At 34.9% G+C, this 26336-nt stretch overlaps 1 protein-coding gene and 1 pseudogene across 2 annotated transcripts in view; one reads left to right on the plus strand and one right to left on the minus strand.

Moving 5' to 3' along the window:
- The window catches only part of TAFA1 (TAFA chemokine like family member 1), a 499612-nt gene that overhangs the window by 12387 nt on the left and 460889 nt on the right, over window positions 1-26336 (minus strand). The gene's annotated exons all lie outside the window — the stretch shown is intronic.
- On the plus strand, window positions 19510-19627 carry LOC118602548 (annotated as a pseudogene).

Below are 26336 nucleotides of genomic sequence, written 5' to 3' on the forward strand. Positions count from 1 at the left end.
AGTATCTGGCATTAGTAAATGTGCAATAAATCTTAGCTATTATCATCACCAGCAACAGTCATTTTTACTACTTTACAGAATAAAATCACTCTAAAACAGAAAAGGCAATTCTTCACAAAGTTAGAAAGTAAACCATTGTCCTTCCGTATTATGCCAGACTCTCAGCTCATGTCAATGACATAAGAGTCTGAGCATTAATTAAATGGTTGAATATACCATTTCATTCATTTTCCCAGTAGGTTATGAGTACATCAATCAAGACTAATTTCCAGGCTCATTTTTGTGCAACCCATCATGCAATTTAAAGCAATGGCTGGAACTCCATGAGAGGATGGGGTCAGCTCTCTAGCCTCCCTTTTTGCACAGGTTGTTCGAACAGCTGTTCCAATGCTCTTTTCAAAATAGACACAGTTCCTACTCTAAAGTGGCATACAATCTCTTATGGGAGATTCACACGAAATATAGTAATGCAAAAACATATACTGACAAATTGTGATCCACAAAAAAGATAAAATGTACTATAAGAGAAATTAAAAAGTAGATATAATTTAGATTGTCAGGGTGATAACAGTAAGAGAAGTCATCATTGATGAAGTAATTTAACAACTAAGTTATCAGCACAATTATTTTCATAGTAGAGCAAATAAGTATATATATATATTAAGGTAAGAGGTGAACTTCACATGAATTTGAAGAGACTACACAAAACATAAGATAAATTTTCCACTTGTCATGGGCTCTTCCTAGCTGTCTTATTGGAAGGCAGAGGTATAGTTCCTACTTCTTTGAGAAGAGCTATCAGCTCTGGGAGAGACAATTTTCAGAGACTTTTTGCCAACTCAGGGAAGTGCTCCTAATTCCTACCAATGATAATATTCCTCATTTTAAGTTAGATACCATGGCTGGAACCCTGGCTTATTCTCTGCTTTCAATACAGTTGTAACCCCTTATCAGTGGTTTTGCTTTCTGCAATTTCAATTGCACATTGTCAACTGCAGTCCAAAAATATTAAATAAAAAATTCCAGAAAAGAAAAACTCATATGTTTGAAATTATGGGCCTTTCTGAGTAGCAATGATGAAATCTCACTCTGTCCTGGTCTGTCCTACCCAGAACATGAATCATCCCTTTAATCAGCATATCCTTGCTGTATATACTACATGCCTGTTACTTAGTAGCTGTCTGGTTACAGATTGTTTATCAGAGGGGGAGAGATAGAGACAGAGATGTGTGTGTGCGTGTGTTTGTGTGTGTGTGTGTGTGTGTGTGTGTGTGTGTGAGAGAGAGAGAGAGAGAGAGAGAGAGAGAGAGAGAGAGAAGGAAACCATGTTCACATAACTAATATTACATTACAATAGATCTTTTAATAACCCAGGGGTGAGGGGTGCCAACTCAGTTAAAAATCCACATGTAACTTGACTCCCCCCAAACTTAACTACTAAGAGTCTACTGTTGAGTGGAAGCCTTCCTTACTAATAACACAAATAGTCGATCAACATATTTTGTTATAGTTATATATACTATATGTTATAGTATATAGTATATGTTATAGTATTATATACTATATTCTTATAATAAAGTAAGCTAGAGAAAAATATTATTAAGAAAATTATAAAGAAGAGAAAATAGATATACAGTATTTATTGAAAAAAGCAAATAAGTGGACCTGTGTAGTTCAAACTTATGTTGTTCAAAGGTCAATTGTTATTTCCATGATTGTCATATTTCATTATTTGTTATTTTTGTTAATCTCTTAGTGTGCTTAAATTATAAATTAAACTTTATTATAGGTATGTACACATAAGAAAAAACATAGTATATATACGATTTGTTACTATTAGTGGTTTCAGGAATCCATTGGAGGTCTTGGAAAATACCCCCCATAGATAAGGGGGAACTACTGCACATAATAACTCTATCCTCACATCAGCTCATAAGTCAAACACTGGATATTGGTCTTATTTTCACTAAATTGGTGGTTTTATTTTGAAATTAAATTCAGCACATTTTTGGCATTTGTATAGGTACATTATTTTTAACATATTGTTAAAAAGGAGGACAAAGAACTATGCTTATTAAAAAATTTCCTACTTTACATACCCTGTATTCTCAAATTTAACATTCTATGTTTAAAATATTTGAGTGACCCTGACGTTTATAGCAGATAGTAATTTGTAATTTTGTAGAGATGTAAACATTTTGATGTTTTTATTTTTGTCAGCCACAGAAACCATTATGTTTTTCTTCTCTAATTTTAAATGTAATATGTCTTCTTTTCTAAAATTCAAAGCATACAGATAATTATCAAAAATATTTGACTTTGGGTGGTAAACACACAATGTAATATACAGATAATGTATTATTGAATTGTGCACTTGAAACCTATGTAATTTTATTAACCAACGTCACCCCAATATATTAATAAAAAAGGATGAGTGTATACCTTTGTCTATATTCATTGAACTGTTCTCTAAAATGAGAGCATTTGATTGAATGTAAAAAAAAAGGAAAATGTACACACACACGTTAGACACAAGTGAACTGTTGGATTTGGGTATGTTTTTCCCAGTCTTTCTTATTTGTTCTTAACAATGCACCCGGAGTGATCTTTTAAAATGCAAATAATTTCATATCATTCCTCTGCTTAAAAATCTCCAATGGTCTCCATCACATAGAATAAATTATAAATGCTTTATTAGATCCTTCAAAGATCCATGTTTTTTGACACCTTCCACTTTTCCAGTCACCTTTTCTACCATCCCCACCCTACCCTCCATTTTGTTTCAGTCTTTCTAGCCCTCTAGCTCTTCTGCAAACCTGTAGATCTCTTTTCTGATTTGGCTCACCTTCTGTTCAGAACCGTGTTCTCCAAGAATTGATGTTAACCTGGCCTCAATTCAGCTGTGCCTCTTTAGAGTGGCCTTTCTTGATAACTTGTCTAAAATGATCCACACCCGTGACCCCGCCACTTTCATACCCTGCTTTGATTTTCTTCATATTGTGTACTACTACCTGATTTAACACATTTTTAGTTCACCTGGGTATTTGTCTTTCCTCCCACTTGATTGTGAGCTTTATGAAGGTTTAAACTTTTTATTCTCAAGTGGCTAGAAGAGTGCTGGCACATATTTATTTATATTTATTATAAATAAATAGATTAATATTTATTTTTAAATGGTTGAATAAATACATATACTAACAATTTATAATATAAAAATTTTTGATAGAAGTAAGATCATACCATACACACTGTCTTATACTATTATTTAAAATCTAAATATAGAATCATACATTTTTGTCTATAAATAAATTAAATGCATCATTATTTTAACACCTGAATAATATCCCATAGTAGAGCTATATCTTAATTTATTTAACCACTTTCATACCATTGAAGATTTAAGTTATCTTTTTTTTCTTGTGATTGATAGTTTGTAATTAGAAAGAATGTTTATACGAATACCCTTGCACATATATCTTTGCAAGTGTATTTAATCATTTCCATAGGATAAATTCCAAGGGATGGGATTTCTAAGTTAAAGAGTCATATATATCGTATCAAATTGTCCTCTGGAAAAATTGTTCTAACTGTGATTTGCCATAAGTGTCCACTTCTCTGCACAACTTCACTAATACTGAATTTTTATGATGTTAGTGAGGCATGGAATTTGCTTGTCTTTTGGGGTTACAGAAGCATGTTGCTTAGTCAGCTAGTGAACCTAGCCAACTGCCGGCCTTCATAGTCCATCTCGGCTATCTATAGAGTTGATCTAACAGAGCAATAAAACTTCCATTTCCTTGTGAATAATTTTTCCTCAAAGAAATTCAACCCAGCGAGATGTCACAGAATGAAGAGAGAATAAAGAGGTCAAGCAGAGTGAAGGCTCCAAGACCAAACAAACAAACAAATGAGCAACACCATATTTGATGGCTTAGGATACATAGGTATTCTTGGTGGTCACTAATGAATGGCATGTATCTATTGTACAAGTATCTCTTAGGTTAAGCCAACTCGGTGTAAGAATCTTTCTATTTCAAAATAAAAAAGGCATTTATGTTTATCTCACTGGAATTCTATATCCCTATGGTTGTCACTTCTATTTGATCCATTTACATCCATGGCAACAAAATAGAAGGGGGGTGGTAACCTGAATGTGGGTATAGAAAAGAACTCCAAAATGGCTCTTCATGTTAAATCAAAAGGAAGTTCAGATGTAAAAAAATAACATTTCTAATTAATTTTAAAGCCACACATATATTTGTATATCTTTTGATGTTAAGCTCTCTGTGTTCTCACAACTTTAGAACTTAGTCAGGCAACTTAGAGGAGTATACTTGTATACAAGCATTTTCCTAATTTGAGAAAGTGCTTTATGAAGTTATTATTAGATTCTGTAACATAGTTTTTCTAGAATTGCCGCAGATTTACCATAATTAAATAATGTCAGTTAAGTACACTTTCCTCTTTTCACATGTGATCATTATTATAGTTATCAATATAATAAAACATTACTTTTGGTTGACCTCTCTTTACAACTAATCCCAAATTAAATTATTCCCAGAAAATTCTTAGCATCAAGTTCTTTTGCAAAACTAGTGCTTTCAATCTTGGCAGTAATAAGAAAGTTGTATGCTGATTGTAAAGTCTTTCATTTTAATCTCCCACTAGAGAAGATTGATATAAATAAAATTTAAATGGAAAACACATCTCAGATGCCAGCAGTGAAAAAGACTTTGTCAGTCTAATGAAAAGGTATCAATTTTTCTCTACTTTATTCAATAAATTCTGAGTCATTTTCTAAAAGGATTTGATTAAAGGAAAGTTCAGACTCCCAGTGAGATGCTCTTGGCACTGATGGAGACTTTAGACAAAAGAGAAAGAACAGGGTATGTGAAATCTCTTAGGCTACTTCAGATCTATAAAAATTGATAGCAAGTGGGAGAGAAGTGTCTCTAACCCTGAACTTACCTATTGCCTTCGAATCAAAATCCTGGGGAATTGAACAAGACACATTGTTCCTTGTATTTTATTAGGATGTCATGGGTGGTTGAGTGAATTACAACTGAGAACATGGCAATCTTGGGAGGGGTAAGGCTTGGGTGAAAACCTGTGGCTCTCAGTGCTTTATATGCCCTTTTCACAGATATTCGTAAGAGAACAACATGCTTTAAAGTCATTATGCTCATGTAGTCTCTGGGGAGTCTTTGATGTCTTCATGCCTTTTGTTATAATAACTCAACTTCAGAAAACATACTGACTTTCATGTGAGGATGAAATGTATAAATCTTGATCATACAAAATTATTGGATTTAATTTTATTGTGTGTGTTTTGAAACAGTAAAATAATTTCATAACTGTTCTTTTTAAATAATTTGGTGGGAGCCACCTGATATCTGTTTGGTATATGCCTTTGCCTATTAATACCTTGAGAAGTGGACAATAGCAATCAACTGCTTTTTTATTTTCCACTATGCAATGCAATACAATTAGTATGGTTATTTTTATGGTTGTCTAGATGATTTAGAAGAATTTAGCTTTACTTATTAGAAAATATTTATAGACTATCTGTTCTATGCTTAGCATCACTTAATATAGGCAGTATGAGCTATACAAAACCATGCCAGAGCTTTCACATATGAGTTTCAAAGTAGTTGAAGAGAAGTAATATAAGGTCCTATTTTTAAATACTCAATTTCGACAATGTCAAATACTTCATTTAAACTAAGATGAGACTTTAGAAACTGCCAACACACATGGGAAAGCACACATATTTGCACTTTGAAACTTTTTTTGTTCATGTCAAAGGTGGAATTAAAAAAGCTAGAAAATCAAAGGAGACTAAGAATATAATGCAGCAATGTTTCGGATGCATCTATTTGCAAAAAGTTCAGAATCATTGCTCTACATGTCACCTACTTTTCTGGCTTGAGCTACATGTCGCCTACTTTTCTGGCTGAATTGAAAAGCTGTAAGTTTAGTTAATTTGGAAGCAGGGTGCAACACATTCCAAAACTTCAACAGCGAAACCAAGAAACCTAGAACACTACTTTCCAATCTGAGGACTGATGATCTCTGAAAGAGATGAGGAGATTTGTGGTGGTTTGAAAGGCTTACTGAAGCAACTGTGATGTACTAATACTGATTCTTTTTTTTTTTTTTTTTTTTTTGGTATTTACTTTCTCGTTATGCCAGGTGATATTGATTTCCCATTTTTCTGATTATAGAAATGGCCACAAATTCTTCTTCGTCCTCTTTGCAATCTGACTTTGGCTACCTTTCTTATCAAGAGGTGGAGTCTGTTTCCCTGACTCTTGTATGCAGGTTTGGCCATGTGATTCATTTGGGCAATTGGGTATTGGCAAACATGTGATTGGAGCTTGCTGCTTTTTGGAACCCCAAACTGACCTTATGAAAGGTCACATGGAGCAGAGAGTAACTATCCCATCTGAGGCTCTCAACTACAGACATGTAACTGAGGGCATACTAGGCTCCGGCTCCACAAAGTCACTGCTGTCCTAATCCTCGATCCTCTCAAATCAATGTCTGAAACACATATATGACAGCTGTACTTTTGGTGGGTGTCATAAAGGGAAATTTAGAAAAATTGACGCAATGCTGGCACTTATGTCATTGAATCAATGTCAACAGCCAATATCTCTGGACTTCTTGTATCCAAGAAAAATCAATTCTTATTATTAAAACTACTGTAGTTGGGCATCCTCTCAATTCATGTGGTCATGTGACCTAGTCTTAATCTCTTTGCATATTCCTACCACTTTGCCTCAGTGGTTAGTTCAGATGTGAAAGGAACTAGCCAATGATTTGGTTCTGAGACTTTTTGGAAAAGGAAGCTCTCTCTTCCATGAGATTGCTAAGCTGTTAAGTCATAAATCTGAAGTGTCCAGGCCTCCCACATTCTTTCCCAACTTGCCACCTAACACAATCTCAAGTAATACCAAAGGTACTCAATAAATATTTGTGGACTAACTAAATGAATGAGTGACTCCAGATATTTGACTGCACCAAGGCCAGATCACTTCCATTTCTATCCATTTAGCACAAATATTCTCAACGATTGAAGAGTAATTTTTTTTTACATTCAAATTCAGAAATTCAGAGGGCCTATATATTGTTCTAAGAGTGGCTTTCTGTTCTCATTATGTGTCTCTCTACTTTGCATGCACAATCATATTATACTTCACAATATACCAAATGCAAAAGATATGGAACTGGCATAGTTGTATGTAAATTAGGCATTTCCTGGAGCACTTAGTGTCAGTGGGATTGTTGAATTTTCTTAATTACAATCCAGATATGCTCACAATGGAGTAATACTAACTGTTATGGTTTAGAGAAACTAAATTAATTTTACTTAACTATTAAGATTTATTTCTATGTCTTGTACTATTTGGACAAGAAAAGAAGAGCATACAGAATTGCTCTCATGGTGCAATATTTTTTGAGCCTTACTATAGCACAAGAAAGAAGTTGGGAGAGAACTGGAAATTAGCTATCGAAAGAAAACGGGGAAAATAGCAATTAAAGAAAAGGCTTTTAATATTTATTTAATGTCGATTTAATATTTTTTTTCTGTCCTACATCTAGAGGGCTGAAATCTATTTCTACCTGAGTATGAGCCATGGGGTAAGAGTGTGATAATCTTTTTGAATTGATTATATTTAGAAAGAAGACAAAACCTGAAGAAAAAATTTTTCTTATATTCTGAGTTTTTAAGTTGACTCTAACTCAAGTACCAAGTTCAAAAACCATTTTCATTTCACTTTCTGAGATGACAACTTTTATCAGAAAAAAAGAATCACCAGTGCAGCATGATTTAACATGAAATTCTGAGTAAAGGCATACTGCTTTGTACAAAAAGAAATATACCAAAATTACTTCCTTTCAGTTATGAATCTCATTATGCAACTTTTCATGAATAATGTCTCCCCTCGATTCAGAAAGGTAAATCATAAATATTATCTAAGTCCATGATAAACACACATCTTAATATCAACTAATTTCTGAAACTTGTCATGCTCTGCAAAGCAGCTAGCATAAAACAATGAGGTAATCATCAGTCATCTTCTAATGATCCCCTTTCTACAATTGTAGTTCAGACCAAGAAACTCCATTTTGTGAAAAATATAGATAAATGTATCAACTTATTATTTGGGAGTGGAAGAAGAATTGAATTTAAAAATTAAATTTAGTCTTATTATTGATATTCACTGCTAAAGTTGCCATGTAAAGTTCTAAGAAGCAGGCTTTATGGACAAATAAGAATTAATTAGAAACCAGTGTTGTTCTTGTTTGTTATTTGGCCTCCCCGGCAATAATTTTACTTTTACATCCTGATGGTGATTCTTGGGTTTACCTTTTGGGAAACACCCTTCTTTCAATTTATGTGCTTATGTGACCTAGTCCCAACATATTTGCATATTGCTACCTCTTTGCCTTAGTGACCGGTTCAAATGTGAATGAGACTAGCCAAAGAGGTGATTCTGGGACTTTGGCTCTTTTGGGAAGAAAAGCTCTCTCTCACAAGAGATTGCTAAGTTGATAAGTTATAAATCTGAAGTGTCCAGGACTCCCACATGGAGTGGTCCTGCTTGAGAATAAAGACAACACACAGGAAATCGCAGCCAAGAGATGGTGACCAAGAGACAAAGTCTTAAGCTCTGCTTGATAGCCTGAGTCCAAGTGTAATTGAAATTAACTTGATATTTGGACTTTTCAATAGGAAGCCACTAAATTCTTGTTTTGCTTAAGTCAATTTGACTGATGCTTCTACAAATGACAAACGGAAAGAATTCAGATTAACATAAATAATATAGTTTTGATGCAAATATAGGTATCATTGTGAACTTTATTTGAAAGCTTATTATCTGAAATAAATTGACAGCAATCTATTACATATACCACACAGACATATACCTATTATATGAATTTTGTGAGCAGCAAGTCATTAAAGTGTAGCTGTTAAAGAGTAAAATCTCTGGAGTCAAATTCCCTTGCTTCAGACCTTGGCTCTATTGTGTGATCTTGGTAAAACCATTAACTTCTTTCCACCTCAGTTTTCTAATCTCTGAGATGGAGATAATAGTACCTAGTTGGTTTAAAGGATTATAGAATTGAAGGGATTAATACACATAAAGCTCCATATCAATGCCTGGTACAAAGTAAGTGCTCAAAAACTTAGCTTTTGTTATTATTGTACAAGCATCAGCTGACCTCAAGTAGATGCAATTTAATTAAACATAAATGTATTGCTCTCCTGGTACTATGTTGGGGCTAAAGACAAACTGAATAAATTTCAGTCCATGACCTTAAGAAGCTCTTAGGTTAATCGAGGTTATTATAATTTAATTGCAATCAATGTGGTCAGTGCAATGATAAAATAAACACTTTGAAATTGTAACATTTATGGAGTACTTACTGTGGGCCAGGTACTGTGCTCAATGAATTGCATTGATTCTATAATTTAATCTATATAATGGTCCTAAAATATAAGCACTGTTATTATCCCATTTTTTGAGAGGAGGAAATTAAAGCAAAGTAAACTACAAAACTTTTCCATGCTTGTACAAAGCAGCTGTCTCCAAAGCTGATTAGAAATTGGAAAATGATGTCTAAGGTAAGTGTTGAAGGATGAATAGTAATTTGCAAAGTAAGCACAGTAGAAATTGGTAATCTTAGTGGAGATAAAGCTATGCACAACCCAGAGGTGTAAATTAGAATAGTTTATTACAGGAACTATTAGTGGTTCAGTATTTCTGGAACAAAAGTGCATGTGTATTTGTGAGTCAGTGAGGGCAGGTGAGGCTGGGCATATTTTCAGTACTGTGGAATTTGATTATAGTCTTTTTAATTAACTAGGCTTGACACAAATGCAGTTGCTGTGGCAAACCAAAGATGCCATGAGGATATCGAAAATGATTACTTTTGATCTGGAACAAGTTTTCTCTCATCTCAGGCAATACTATATCTCTGTCAGATGAATTTACCTTCCTGGGCCATGGTTTGGCATTTGGAGAGTCCAATTCAGTAGATGGTGCTAGGGATGAATTAATTCATTTGGCAGAGACAAGTAGCACTGTCCTCACTGATTATTTCCTTCAGTTCAGATCTTTATCAGAGGTAGCTTGAAGGATGCTAGCTCAGCATTTCTATCGTTTCTCCAATTACAAGCCACTTGGCTAAAGGATTGTACAGCTTTCCCTGTACTTTTTTATACACAAGGAGCGAGAGCAAAAACAAACAAACAAACAAACAAACAAACAAACAAACTAGTGCTGTTCTTAGATGCTACACAATATCCTGATTGCTTTCATTCAAGACTACTTTTATTTATGTCCATTAACTGTATACATTAATCGAATAGATAAATAAATTAAAGTGTAAACTATGAATGAGCTGCAACATAAGTAGCTTAATTTTTCAGCTGGCATTCACATAAAAAATGTATAAATGAAGGTTCACATTTTTTGAAGGACAGTTCAGTTTTAGCCACAACTCTATGATGAAAAGCACCAGACTAAGAAGTCATTTTCTTGGTATTTTAAGACACATTTAATCACTGAATTTGGAAGACAGACTTCAGTACCTGAATGTCCAGGAAAAATATTAAGCAATCAAGTTTTATCAGTGATGACCAATAGAAGAGGAAAGCTAAATTCAGCCCTAAATTTCATTATTCAGATGGGTTGAGTGACCTCCTATATTCTTTAAAAGACTGATGGCCTCGAATGTTGAGGACTCAGAGAAATGAATTTTGAAGATGAAATGGGAAATAGGATGTCACTGTAAAGATGCACAGAGGTATTCTCACACATGGACAGAGACCAAACTGTGTCTGCTTTTACTGACCAAAGTGAATAACGTGAATTGTGTTTTGAGAAATAATGGTCTGTGTAGTCTGTAAACAATGCTTGGTTTCAACACATTTGAAACACCTATGTTACTACATTCTGTGTTACTTTCAAAGGGTGTGCAGAGAGCTAATAATGCTAGTATCTGATTTTGTAAAGAACATTTTCTTAAGCTGACTACTCATTATTCTTCATGTTGATAAGGCAGTCTTTTAAAAGTTAATGAATGGGGAATCATGGCAGAGTGAGAGACATCCCCAGATATCTCCCTTTGAAACAACAATAACTGAACATCAGAAATGCAACAGAAAACACCAAAAGTACACACAAGCAAATCGGAACATGGGATCTGTACATAAGAGCTACCACAGATCAGAACCCCAGGTGTCAGGTGGTGGATTGGGAGCAATAAAGAAGCTGCTTCTTGCAGCTGCCGGAGCTCCCTATAGGAGGAGGTGGAGTGGAGAAGGAGCAGCGAGATCCTTGAACAGCCCTGCCTGGGAAAGCTGTGAGCTTCACGTAGCTGCCTGGTGGCAGGGCCTACTCATCAAGGCAGAGAAGCAGCATGGCAGAAAAATAACAGTTGATTTTAACCAGCTGTAGTTGCAAATCCAAGGCTGAGTCGCAATCCCCAACTCCCAACCCAGATGGCCCTACCTCCATACTCTCTGCGACCGAATACCGTAGAGCCCCAAGAGAATTTGTGCAAACACTACCAAAACTGTCGCTAACACTGACAAGGACTGAAACTGAGTGTAGCGAGCATGTTTAAATATCTATCAGAAAATAAAAAGGCATTTTTAAGGCTTTACATAAAGCAGGGATTCAAGAGGCTTAGACACCACCTACTGGAAACCAAAAGAAAAGCACTTTCTTTGCAGAAGACTAAAGAGAGACCTTCATATAATAAATCTTCTTTCTGGAAAAAAAGCAGAATACATTTCCATTAAATCCCAGGTGGAGAAATAATCCATTAAACACCATGAACAACCAAGGTGACAAGGCGTCTCCGAAAGAAAGAGAAAAATCTCTAGAAAATAAGCTTGCAGACATAGAAATAAGTGACTTAAATGACAGAGAATTCAGGATGGTACTTCCGAAAATACTCAGTGAATTCCGAAATGAGTCATATCAACAATTTCAAGAATTGAAAAAACAACTAGATAAGCAGAGCAAGTAGATTGAATCCCTCAAAAAAACAAAAAAAAAAAAAAACAAAAAAACAAATAGAACTTCTGGAGATGAAAAACACAATCCAAAAATTGAAAAATGAAATATCAAGCTTGGGAAATAGAGTAGACTAAATGGAGGAAAGAATCAGTGATATCAAAAACAGAAATCTAGAAATAAATCAAAAGGAAGAAGAGAGAAACCAAAGAATGAAAAATAATGAAAGAAAAATACAAGAACTAGCTGATATCATCAGGAGAAGAAACATAAGAATAATGGGCATTATTGAATGCGAGGAAAAAGAACAGGAATTAGAAAGCATTTTCAGACAAATAGTGGACAAGAATTTCCCAAATCTAAGGAAGGAGCTGGGGCTTTGAATTCAAGAAGTCAATGAAACTATCAATCATCTCAACCCAAAAAGACCTTCACCAAGACACATTGTATTAAAATTATCAAAAATCAATGACAAAGACAGAATTCACATGGCAGCCAGAAAAAAGAAAATAGTAATTTATAAAGGAAACCCCATTAGATTATCCTCGGACTACTTAGCACCAACCTTACAAGCCAGAAAGGAATGGAATTAAATATTTAAACTATTAAGTAAAAGGAAATACCAGTCTAGAAAAATGTATCCAGCTATGCTCTCTTTTAGATATGAAGGAGAAATTAAGACCTTTCCAAAAATAAAAATTGAAGGAATTCTACACTATAAGGCCTGCATTACAAGTAATACCGAAAGGGGTCAACTCACCTAAAATAAAATGACAAAAAAATAAATAGCTAAGTGTAAGGTGACTAGCAGGCAGATAGAAGCAGAGGAATGCAACTCTTACTAACAACAGGGCATTATAAGATTAAATAATAAGTGAATTGTTATAATAAGATAGTAATGAATGTTCAGCAAACATAGGGACAAATTGAGACAACAAGGACTAAAAGGGGATTTAAAGATCCAAATTTGCGAAGGGGCGTGGAGATAAGGCTCATGCTGGAGAAAATGGATGACTATATATATACACACATATATATGTATATATATGTGTGTGTGTGTATATATATATATGACTATCCTTTACATATTCATAATAATAACGACACACATAGGATTCAGAAATGAAGTATATAACAAAACAAGAAGAACCAGTGGAAAAATTCACAAAAGCCAACCAAAATAAAGAAAACAGAAACGCAAGGACAAGGAAGCAATGGAAACAACGAGCTACCAGAAAGTAAAATGACTATAAGAAGACCTCATATTTCAATAATCACCCTAAATGTAAATGGACTGAACTCACCAACAAAAAGGTACAGAGTTGCAGAATGGATCAAAAAACAAAATCTAACCATATGCTCCCTCCAGGAGAAACATTTCCACTCCAAAAACAAATATAGACTCAAAGTGAAAGGGTGGAAAATGATACTTCAAGCAAATGGAAATAAGGAAATAACATCCTTAAATGATACATTAGGCAACTGAACACAATTGATATTTATAGAGCTTCCATCTCCAAACAGCTGCTTACACATTCTTCTCTAGTGCACATGGAACAGTCTCAAGAATCGACCACATACTGGGACAGAGAGATAGCCTCAACAAATAGAAGAGGGTTGAATTCATACCAACCATATTCTCTTATCATAGTGCTTTGAAACTAGAAGTCAACTGCAGAAAGAATCAGGAAGAAATACAAATATATGGAGATAAACAACATACTACTGAAGAACAACTGGGTCAGAGAAGAAATAAAAACAAAGATTAAGAGGTACATAGAAATAAATGATAATGAGAGTACAACATATCAAAACTTTTGGGACACAGCAAAAGCAATCATAAGAGTAAAGTTCATATCATTACAGGGCTATCTCAAAAAATAAGAATGAGCCCAAATAAGCAACCTAACGCTTTATCTTAAAACACTAGAAAAGGAAGAATAAATAAAACGGAAAGTCAGCAGGAGGAAATAAATAATCAAAATTAGAGCAGAAATAGATGAAATTGAAAACAACAAAACAATAGAAAAAAATAAATGCAACAAAAAGCTAGTTCTTTGAGAAAGTTAATAAAATTGGCAAACCTCTGGCTAGACTCACTAAAGAAAAAAGAGAAAGGAGACAATTAAACAAAATCAGGGATGAAAGAGGGGAAATTATGACTGATATCGCAGAAATACAAAGGATCATACCAGAATACTATGAAAAAGTATAGTACACCAAATTTAATAACCTAGAAGAAATGGACCAGTACTTAGAAAAATATAACCTCCAAGACTGAATGAAGAAGAACTGGAAAATCTACATAGACCAATCAGCAGTGTAGAAATGGAAACAATCATTAAAAACCTACCAAAAAGGAAAAGTCCAGGATCAAATGGCTTCACCAGTGAATTCTACCAAACATTCAAAGATTTAATAGCTGTTCTCTACAAACTCTTCCAAAAAATAGAAGAGGAGGCAATACTTCTCAACTCATTTTATGAGACCACTATCACCCTGGTACTAAAACTTGGTAAATACAACACAAAAAAAGAAAACTACAGACCAATCAATATCTTTCATAAACACAGATGCAAAAATCCTAAAGAAAATACTAGTCAATCGAATACAATAACAAATTAAAAAGATTATACACCAAGATCAAATGGGCTTCATCTCAGAGGCACATGCATGGTTCAACATATGCAAATCGATTAATGTGATACACCACATAAATAAATTAAATAATAAGAATCATATGATTACATCGATAGATGCAGAAAAAGCCTTCGACAAGATACAGCATCCATTTATGATCAAAACACTTAAGAAAATCAGTATAGAAGGAAAATCCCTTAACATAATAGAGGCCATATATGAAAAAACCTCAGCCAACATTATATTTAATGACAAAAAACTAAAAACCTTCACTATAAGATCAGGAATAAAGCAAGGCTGTCCACTATCGTCACTGTTATTCAATATAACATTGGAGGTCATAGCAAGTGCAATCAGACAAAAGAAACATATAAAAAGTATCCAAATACTAAACAAGTCAAACTGTCACTATTTGCAAATGACATGTTTCTCTATATAGGAAACCCTAAAGAGTCCACAAGAACAATAGTAGAAATAATAAGTAAATACAGTAAAGTCTCTGGATACAAAATCAACATTCAGAAATCCATAGTGTTCCTATAGTCTAATAATGAAGCATCAGAAAAAGAAGTGAAAAAAATAATTCCTTTTGCAATTGCAACCAAAAGAATAAAATACCTAGGAATAAATTTAATGGAACATGTGAAGGACCTATATAATGAAAACTACAAGACCCTATTAAAAGAAATCAAAGAAGATACAAAGAAATGGAAAGATATTGCATGTTTTTGGATTGGAAGAATCAACATAGTTAAAATGACCATATTACCTAAAGCATTACACAGATTTAATATAGTCCTCATCAAAATCCCATTGGCATTTTTTAAAGAAATAGAAGAAGAAATCATCAGATTAGTAAGGAAGCACAAAAGACCCCGAACTATCCAAGCCATCCTGAGAAAAAATAACGAGACTGGAGTTATCACTCTATCCAGCTTCAAATTAAACTACAAAGCGACAATAATCAAAGCAGCATGCTATTGGCAACAAAACAGACACATGGATAAGTGGAACAGAATTGAGAGTCCAGAAGTAAAGCAAAATTATATGGGCAAATAATTTTTGACAAAGAAGCCAAAAACATATAGTGGAGAAAGAAAAGCCTCTTCAATAAATGGTGCTGGGAAAACTGGAAAGCCACCTGCAAAAGAATGAAATTAGACTGTTGTCTATCACCACATGCCAAAATTAAGTCTAAATGGATTAAGGACCCGAATATAAGACCTGAAACAATAAAATACATGGAAGAAAACATAGGAACAAAACTCAAGAACCTTGGACTTAAATAGGATTTTATGAATTTGACCTCAAAACAAGGGAAGTAAAAGCTAAAATAAATGAATGGGACTACATGAAACTAAAAAGCTTCTGCTCAGCAAAAGAAGCCATAAACAAGATAAAGATGCAACCATCTGAATGGGAAAATATATTTGCAAATAATGCCCCTGAAGAGGGCCTAATATTCAAAATATACAAAGAACTCTGTAACTCAATAACTAAAAAACAAATAATCTAATAAAAAAGTGAGCAGAGGACTTGAATAGACACTTCACCATAGAGGACTTACAAATGGCCAACAAATATTTGAAAAGGTACTCAACATCGCTAGCTATTAGGGAAATACAAATGAAAACCATGATGAGATACTATCTCACACCTGCTAGAATAGCTATAATCAACAGGGCAAGTAATAACAAATTTTGGAAATGATGCAGAGAAAAAGGAAACCATATACACGGTTGGTAGGACTGCAAATTGGTACAGTCACTATGGAAAAGTATGGAATTTCCTCAAAAAACTAAGAATTGATTTACAATATAACCCAGCAATCCCTCTACTGCGTATTTACCCGAAAGATTTGAAAACCCATATCCAAAAAGATATTTGCACACTGGTGTTCATTGCAGCATTATTCACTGTGGCTAGGACATGGAACAACTGAAGTGTCCTACAATAGATGATTGGCTAAAGAAGCTGTGGTACATATATACAATGGAATATCACTCAGCCATAAGAAGAGATGAAATACTGCTATTTGGGACAACATAGATGGAACTCAAGATAATCATACGAAGCAAAATAAGCTACACAGAAAAAATTGAAAATCACATAATATCATTTACATGTGGGATATAAACCTAAAAGCAACAAATAAACAGGACAAACAAACAGAGACTCATGGACATGGACTATAGACTAGTGGTTACCAGAGGGTAGGATGTGGGGGAGGAAGGGAGAGGTAAATGGTTAAAGGGGGTCAAATATAGGGAGTAGGGGTGAAGTGGGTAAAGGGAATCAAATGTATGATAGCTGAAGGCAACTGGACTCTGGGTGATAAACACAATAAACTATACAGATGTCAAATTATAATGTACACTTGAAAATTATATAATTGTATTAAGCAATGTTACCCCAATAAATTTAATAAAATAATTTAAAAAAAAGAAAAAAATAAAAGTTAATGAACAATTTTTTTAAATAGTAAGTCTTATTGGAAGTATCTCAGTTCTATCCTGTGGGAAATATATATATTTAAGTCCACTAAATGATTAAGGAAACAGTATGACATTTGTAAGCAAATTAATAGTCTGGTTATGGAGGCGCTGCTTTGTGGCAGCACGAGAAGTGGTTGAGAACTTTAATTGTAGTATCAAATGTGGAATTGGTGAGGCCTAGGTTTATACAATCTTGATTAAGTTATGTAACTTTCGTAAACCTTGATGTCCTCTTTCATCAAATAGGGATAATCATAGTGTTCCTATATCAGTATTATTGTGATGATTATATATTAAACTGTTAATATAGAAGGAACTTAGAAAAGGAACTGTCATGTAAGTGCTATGTGTGTTATTGATGATGGCCACCATCAATACTTATATTACTTAGAACCTTTCCTAATATGTAACAAGTACTTGATTAAATATTGAATATCAATTATACTATCTGTTTTAATTCTAAAATGATATATTTGATTTTAATTCGAACGAGTAAATTATACCGAGAATGATAATAGGTGACTTTATTAAGTTATCTATGGTAACTAAGGCTATTAGGTAAAGGTTAAAAAATTATAAGTCTGGAGGAGGAAAAAGAAATGATGTAGATGATAGAGGCTCTGTTCATCCCTCTGGTGACCAAATTAAGGTTGTGATGGAAACGAGGAGCAGTAGCAAGGAAAAATCACTTGGGATCTAGATGAACAAGCCATACAACTAGGGAGAAATCCAAGACATCACCCTGCAATGTCAGAAAGTAGGGCAGAGTGAAGACATAGGATTGCCCAATCCTGAATGGCTAAGACAGAGGCTGTGGCAGCAGTAGCAGACGCCTCTTAAAGGGGCTGCATCCACAAACAGATTTTTGTGGTGATCGACCAGCTCATTCTGAGCACCAGGGCTGATTCAGCTGCACCCAGTAGGCACCAGGGATTTACAGAGAGACATTGTTGGAGTGAGGGCTGAGGGGAGACTTGCTCTGAACAGAAGTGCCGGCGGTATCCATTGTACCCTATTAAGCCCTCCCCCGATACCAGTGTGCCGGACACAGCGCCAGTATAGCCATGACATCATCAAGCTGGAGAACAGAGGTCACTCTGCCCAGAGGATTCCCTGAAACCAGTTATATCCTCAGTGAGTCAGGTGCTCCTTGCTGAGCAGCGCCTAGGTTCATACTGGAGGCAGGTGGCCTCGGTTTCTGGTGTGGCCTTTTGAGGCAACTATAAGCACAGCACCTGTGGATTGCTTGCTGAATATTAACAAATCTTACCCCAGAGGGGTAGAGGCTTAGGATAAATTTGGTCTACAGCTAAATCCCTTTCAGGACTGTGCCACTGGGCACCTACTTCACAAATGCACACTAATAAGACTGGGAGACTTAAGAGCTTTGCTTAGTACGTAGAAACAGACATGGAAAGGCAACCAAAATGGGAAGACAAAGAAGCAGAAACCATATGAGAGAACAGAACAGAGATCCAGATATAATAGAGTCAAGTAATCTAAAAATGCAGAGTTCAAAACACTGGTTATAAAGATGCTCAATGAACTTTTGGGAAGTGTAGAGAACTCCAACAAAGAGATAAAAACATGAAAGTGGAGATGGAAATCATAAAAGGGAACCAAGCTGAAATGAAGAACACATTATCTAAGATTAGCAGTACATTAAATGGAATAAACAAAGTGAATAAAGAAAAGGATCAAATGCCCTATCTCAAGGACAGGAAAGGCAAGGACATGCAAGCAGAATGGCAAGAGATAAGATGCCAAGACTATAAAAATAATTTAAGGACCATATGGGACACTATTAAGGGTCTAAATATCCTCTGATTGGCGTAACTGAAGAAAATCAAGATTTTAGCAGCTATTTGAAGAAATAATGATGGAAAACTTCCCTAACCTGGTGAAAGAAATGGACATAAAACCTCAGGAAGCTCATATAATCCCAAAAGTCGGGGACCTAAAGAGGCCCACATCAAGACACATCATAATTAAAATGCCAAAGGTTAAATTCAAATAAAGAATATTAAAAGCAGCAAGAGAAAAGTAAATAGTTACTTATAAGGGAACACCCATAAGACTGGCAGCTGATTTCTCAAAAGATGCCACGCAGAACAGAGGGGCTTGGCAAAAAGTATTCTACAGGATGAAGACCCAGGATCTACGACAAAGAATAATTTATCCAGCAAAGCTATCACTTAGAGTTGAAAAGCAGATAAAGAGTTTCCCAGACAAAAATAAGCTAAAGGAATTTATCAACACCAAGCCAGTATTACAGGAAATGTTGGAGGGACTTCTTGAAGAAGAAAAAACATATACCAAAAACAGGAATAAAGAAAGGTGTCTACGGCTATATCACCCTGAACAAGCCTGATCCTGTCTGATCTCGGAAGCTAAGCAGAGTCGGGCCTGATAGTAGTTGGATGGGAGACCACCTAGGAAGACCAGGTGCTGTAGGCATAAAAAATAAGGGATTGTAAGATGATAAGGTCCTTGCAATCTGTGAGGTCAACCAAGGGTTGCCTCAACTAAAAACAAAACAAAACAAAAAAAGAATGGTAACAGCCGCATTATCTATCAATAAGTACCTTAAATGGAAAAGAATTAAGTGCACCAACCAAAAGAAAGAATGGCTGAAAGGATAAGAAAACAAGACCTCTATATATGAAAAGGAAGAGGATGGGAAAAGCTATTGCTTTGATGGACCTAGAAGGTATTTAAGACAGACGAAGAAAGATAAACACTATATAATTTTACTTATATGCGGAATCTAAGAAATAAAAAGAACAAACTAATCAAAAACAGACTCGCAAATATACTGGACAATTGGGTGATGGACACATGGGAGGGGGGCTTGAGGGGCTAGAAAAATGGAGCGAAGGGTTAAAAAAGTACACATTAGTAGCTAACGGATGGTCACAGGGATGGAGAGGAAAGCACAAGGGAATGCAGTTAGCATTAGCTAAATGGAGGGCCAGGGGAAGAGGGGGAGTAATTGGGAAGATTATTTTATGAACTATATAGATGTCTAACCAAAGTACTGCATACTTGAAACTAATTAAAATAAATAAATTTTAAAAAATTATGTCCAATGACTATTAATCTGTATTTAACAAATACCATTTAAAAAATTAAGAGCATATATATATACATATATCTATGTATATATATAAAATTATTCTTAATATTTAGAGTAAGAGATTCCTTTGAATCATTTTTTCAGCATGAAAAACTCACGATATTTACTCAGCTCACACCCTATTGATTCTATTCAAATTAATTTATGTTTTATTATTTTAATATAAAAATGATTACCTTATCTAGTTTATTTCTAACCAAGCCCTAGAAGGTACGAGTTATTTCAACTTGTCTGTGAGTAAAAATATATTAGAAACTTATTGAATTTTTTAATATAATTACATTAGTAACATTTATGGCAACTGCATTTGCTAGTAGTATTATTTTGGATTTTTTTTATACCTTTAACTTCATCTTTAAATTCATCATATCAAGATGAGCCTTATTTCCATATTTATTGCTATCCAGATATTTATACTATATGTTTATTTAAAAAATAGCAATGGGTATAATTTTGAATGTGCAAAACAAATGAAATATGATTGAAAAGATCTAACGAGTTTTTCTCCTTTTGGGGTCAGGAAAATAGCTAGCAGAGTGGAGGAAATCATTTGCATTTGAGTCTTCTTTACAGACACTCTGGAAAACCAATACAATAGATACCTGACCGTCCTCTTATTCTTCTGAATAAGCAAGAACAGACTGAAGTCAAAAGGTACAAAATCTTGAGATTTGTAAAGAGCTGGTTCATATCATAAAGCAAATTTCTAACTTATATTTACCAAAGAAGCCCAAAGATAGCCAAAGTAAAATAATAACTTGCCTACTTCTTTTCTTTACTCTTTGATAGAGTTCAATAAATCTGTCGCCTTGAATTTTTATTTTTGTTTTATTTATTTTTCCCCTTTACTATGTCCAATGACACAGTGGAAAGAATTGGGAATCAAAATTCCCTAGTGTAAGTTTCCACTCTTGTTAATTAACTGTCACCTGGTTTGACTTACTCAACATTTGAAGTCTCAGTTTCTTTATTCTAAGAAGTACATTAATTCTAAATTTTAGATGCAATATAAAACTTGTTAATATTTTATGGAAAGTTATGAGCATAGATGGCTAAGGCTTATGCCCTGAGATGTGCAGCTGAGAAATGTTTTGTTGTACCCAGTCAACCCCTGGTGGCTCTCTGGGTTAGCAAGGATGTAAGCAGCTCTTCAAGAGACTGGAGGTTTAAATTGTGCTTCCTAAAGCTTGAGGTGGTATGACTGGGTCTGAATTCTCATTTGAGGAAACTCTACTTTCTGAGTGAAAGGAAAAATATCACAAAGGGCTATGTATATCTGTATTTCTGTATATAATTATGTGTGTGTACTCAATCACTTTATTACCTGAAAGTCTATTAGTATCAGGCAAAGTGCTAAGCATCGGGAATGCAAAAGTGGGCAAGGCACTGTTCATTCTTTGAGTTGCTCAGAGTCTAATTGGGGTGACAATATAGCTAATGAGTAATTGTGGTTTAGTGTTATAAGGCCTATTGAAGATTTAGAAAGAGTTCTGTTAGGAGATAGTAAAGCAGGGCAGGAAAGGAAAGAGCATTGATTGCAGAGGACCAACTTTTTGCATATGTCTAGAGGAAGCATGGAGCAAGGATATGGGGACAGATCATTTAGGGTCATATAAGCACAATCATGGCATTGAACTTTATTCTGAGATAATGGGCACTCAAAGTTATATATAATGTAGGTCTTTCCCACCTTGAGTCCAGAAAGGGCATAAACTAGTTGTAAAAGCCCTCTGGAGCCAGGTGCCTCAACAAAATGGGTCCAGTTCCTTTCAGCCCCATTTTATTTTCTCTTTCAAGATCTTATCTCTTTTTGGTATATCTTTCGTCCTTTGCTTCCCATGTGGTGTCCACATTCTGGGGACCTTCTTTTGCTTTTCCTTGTGTAGTTTTCTGTCATTTTCTGAAAGTGATTGAACCAAAATGTTACTTTCATGTGTTGATAATGGCTGATAATGGTTAGATGAATTACCCTTTCAAGGAGCTTTGGGGTTTAAAAACAATTAGGATTATAACAGTGATTTAAAAAGTATTCCATTTTTCATGGTCATTACTGGTCCTTACTCAAAGGATTTAAATTGAAATTCAGATAATACTTGGAATCTTTTTTTTGTTGTTGTACACATAAAACTAGAACCATATTCATTTTGTCTTAATGATGGCTTAACCTAGTGGAAGAGTGGAATGTGGAATATCAGGAGACAGGGCTGCAATCCGGCCAGTGTCCTTCAATTAAATCCATAACCGGCTTTCCCTCGACCTCTGTGAAGGGCAGAATGAACATGAAGTGAACTTTAGCAAGGCTACACATACTGATGACATCTCACTGACTAACTTGCATCCTTTTTTTCCCCTGTGGGACCATGAAACACAAACTTTCCCTAGGCTTCTTCAGTAATTTTTTTGGACAATTAAACAAAAAAGTATATTTAAAACACCCAGCACTGCACCTGACACATAGCAAGTACTCAATAAGTATTAGTTCTCCTCTTTCATACGTAGAGATTTATAGTGACACATTAATACCTAGAGATTTATGTGACAGTGATTAGGAGGTTTGATTCTTGGGTCAGAAAGATCGGTGTTGATTTTTGGCCTCAGCACTGATCCTCAAACACATCCATCATACTCCCATCTTCAAGCCTCTGCCCTTGCATCTCTTGCTGCTTCTAATCTGTTCTTCCATGCCCTTGCTTGGCCAACTCTCTTATCATCTAGTGTTTTCTCATCTCTCACTTGTTCCATGAGTTCTATTTGTATTATTTTATTTGATATTATTACTTACCTCATTTTTTCCATCACTCTGGATCCAAAATAACCTACTCTATTTTTTAATGAATTTATAATTTCCAAATTTAATATGTATATTATTATCAGTCTTGTTTTTTGTTTCGTTTTGTTTCGTCTGATTACCACCATGAGAATGCAAGCTTTTCAAGTGCATAAGTATTTTCTGTTTCATTCATGGATGCATCTCAGGTGTTTAAGTCTGTTCCTGCCACAGAGGAACAAAACTGTTCTTGAAAGCTATGAAAATTATGAAGAGCTTGATGCCCAGTGAAAGCTCAAGAAATGTTATAAAAAATATAAAGGAAAACCCAAGATATCTTCCTGGACAGTTGATATTTTTTCATGTTGTTATGGACTGAATGTTTGTGTCCCCTAAAATCCATAGGTTGAAGCCCTAACTCCCAATATTACTGTATTTTAAATAAGTAAGTAATTAAGGATAACTAAGGTCAAAAGAGGGGGGCCATGATTTAATAGAATTAGTCTTTATAAGAAGAGACACCAGAGAGCTCACTATATCTCTCAAGAAGGAGGCCTTCTACAAGCCAAGAAGAGAGTCCTTACCAGAAATTGGAACTTTGATTTTGGGCTTTCAGTCTCTAGAACTGTGAGAAAATAAATTTATTTTGTTTAAGTTGCCCAGTCTGTGTATTTTGTTATCGCACCATGTGCTGACAAATACATACATGTTTAGATATTTTTGTATATTTTGTAAAGAGGAGCTTGCTTCTGAATAAATATTACTTTGAAATAATATGATATCATGTTTCTTGTGGGGTCAAACACTTTGGCATGACTTAGTTTATATAACTTCACCATCTCTCTATGCACTATAGAGGTCACACATTATTATCCTTATTGTCATTTTGCATGTGGAGAAATGGGCTCGGGAAGGTTAGGAGATTCATATAAGGTCACACAGTGAAATATGCTACTAATCTAGGTGTCTAATCCACAGCTGCATTTACCACACTACAATGCTTCATAAGACCAAATGTACTCTTCTTGAAAATATAACAATTTTAGACTCAAAAATCTTGTGAGCTCCATAATCATTTAGTAAGACAATATCTGTTTCTCATTGTAGATCCGGTGTTTCTTACTACAGCTCAGCTGAATGGTAAGCATAGCTAAAGAGTATGATGAAGGGAAGAAGAGCTAAAAATTTCTAGCTAGTTTTCATAAAACTTTGTTTACTCTGATCTGACTACCTGATGATCATAGATTATAACTTAAAAAAGAATACCGATCTTGTTTTTTCATATAAATATTATTCCAACAAAACTTTTTTCTACTTTATCTCAGTAACACCAGTAGCAGGGATCTCTCCTCCGACTCATCTCATCACTGTTCTCTATCAGCCTATGTTTGCTGTTTGCTTTTGAGTGGATTATCTCATCTTTAGTTCAATTTTGAAGCCCAGTGTGGGCTCTGTAGTAAGTTAGGTAAGTTATGGTAAGATAAGTGCAGACAAGATGGTCAACAGGCTTTGACTCGAGTTCTAAAATAGTCACTGCCAAGGGCATAGTGTTTAGATCTCAAAGCTGGGTCTAGACCTGAGGAGAAAGAATACTGTGATTGATTATCAATATCTGCCATGGATGAGAAAGGCAGAATGGCAACATCAATGCTATGATTTGCTATGCATAGCCTAGAATTCAAATATCCAAAACTCTACCCAGATCACAGGCCTCACATGAGGCCATAAAAAAATCTTCTAGCCTAGGAACAATTTAGAGTACTCTATTTCCATAAGAATACATGTTTCTGATTCATTTGCAGTATGACTGCTTTTGAGAATGATTAAAATGAAATGAATGGTTATATTTCAGTCATTTCGAAAGAGGACATTTTTAAGAACATTTCAACTGGCAAACTCTCTGAGATAGTGACTCTTAGGCACTAAGTTAGAGCAACCTGAAAAATTAACCTACATGAAAAATATTTTAAAATATAACATTTTCTCATGTAAAAACAACAATTTCACCCTGAATTATTGGACACTAATGAACTAATTAGGAAGCAATCAGACAACTAAATACAGGCCAAAGGAATTCAGTATTGCCCTAATTTTGGCCACATAGAGTTTACACCAGCTCTCAGATATTGGAAACTACCCTGAAGTGTAAATTGATAAAGCATATTTGCTATTTGTGTTGTGTGTGTGGAACACACCCTACGGTGACCACTAGTGACTCATGTTCTTATACAGTCCATTCTGCTTGAGTGTGGGCAGGACTTGTGACTTGGTTTTAAGAAATAGAACATGACAAAAGAGATGGAGATGCTACTTCCAATATTATGTTTCTTTATGTAAGACTCCATCTTTGTAGACTGAAAAGAGAGAGATTCTCCTGCTGGTCTTGAAGCAAAGCAACCATATTGTAAACTATCTATGGAGAGGGCTATGTGGTAGTGAATTGCAAACAGCTTCTAGCACCCGAGAGTGGCTTCCATCTGGCAACCAGCAAGAAGCTAGTCTTCTGTCAGACAGCTGCAAGGAAATAAATTCTGTCAACAGCCTGAATAAGCTTGAGAGTGGATTCTTTCCTAGTTGTGCTTTCAGATGAGAACACAGCTCAGGTGGCACTTTGATTGCAGTCTGGTAAGTCATTGAGCTGAGGATCCAGCTAAGACATGTCTGAACTCCTGATACAGAAGCTTTGAGTTAATAAATGTGTGTTAATTTAGGAAATTATTTGAACAGAAATAGAAAAAAAATAATATAAGGTCAGGGGAGGAATTTAAAATGTGAACTTTGGACTTGAATAATGGAATTACAAGGTTTTAGTCGTCCTCAAAATGTCAAGCATGAGAGAACCTGTTAAAAGTCAGACATGGAAAATATACAGCTTATAACATGTATGATTATCCCCTGGACAGTGTTTTTTACTTTTTATGTTCGCAAAATATATTTTGGTTGAACACTTGAAAGAATTAAACTGTGTCTCTGCAGTTATACACTCCAGCATCCTCCAAAACCCTGTCAACTGTTTGAGTAGAACAATTTGCTGCCCTGACTCTGCTCTTTTATATGTGTAGGAGTTAGCTTAACAGAATGTAATACTTCTTATCTTTTACTTGCATCAAGATGTACTCTGTTCTTATTCCACATAACCCCCAATTTTATAATCTGAAAGCCTTTCCTTGTAACCTTTGTTTTTGAGCAGACATCCTCAGTTTTAGCAGGAGTAATTATTATGCTTGGTTATATTTCGATCCTTTGATAGCATAGCATAAGGC

This window comes from Rousettus aegyptiacus, unplaced genomic scaffold (genome assembly GCF_014176215.1).
Source record: "Rousettus aegyptiacus isolate mRouAeg1 unplaced genomic scaffold, mRouAeg1.p scaffold_m13_p_4, whole genome shotgun sequence".
Classification (NCBI taxonomy): domain Eukaryota; kingdom Metazoa; phylum Chordata; class Mammalia; order Chiroptera; family Pteropodidae; genus Rousettus; species Rousettus aegyptiacus.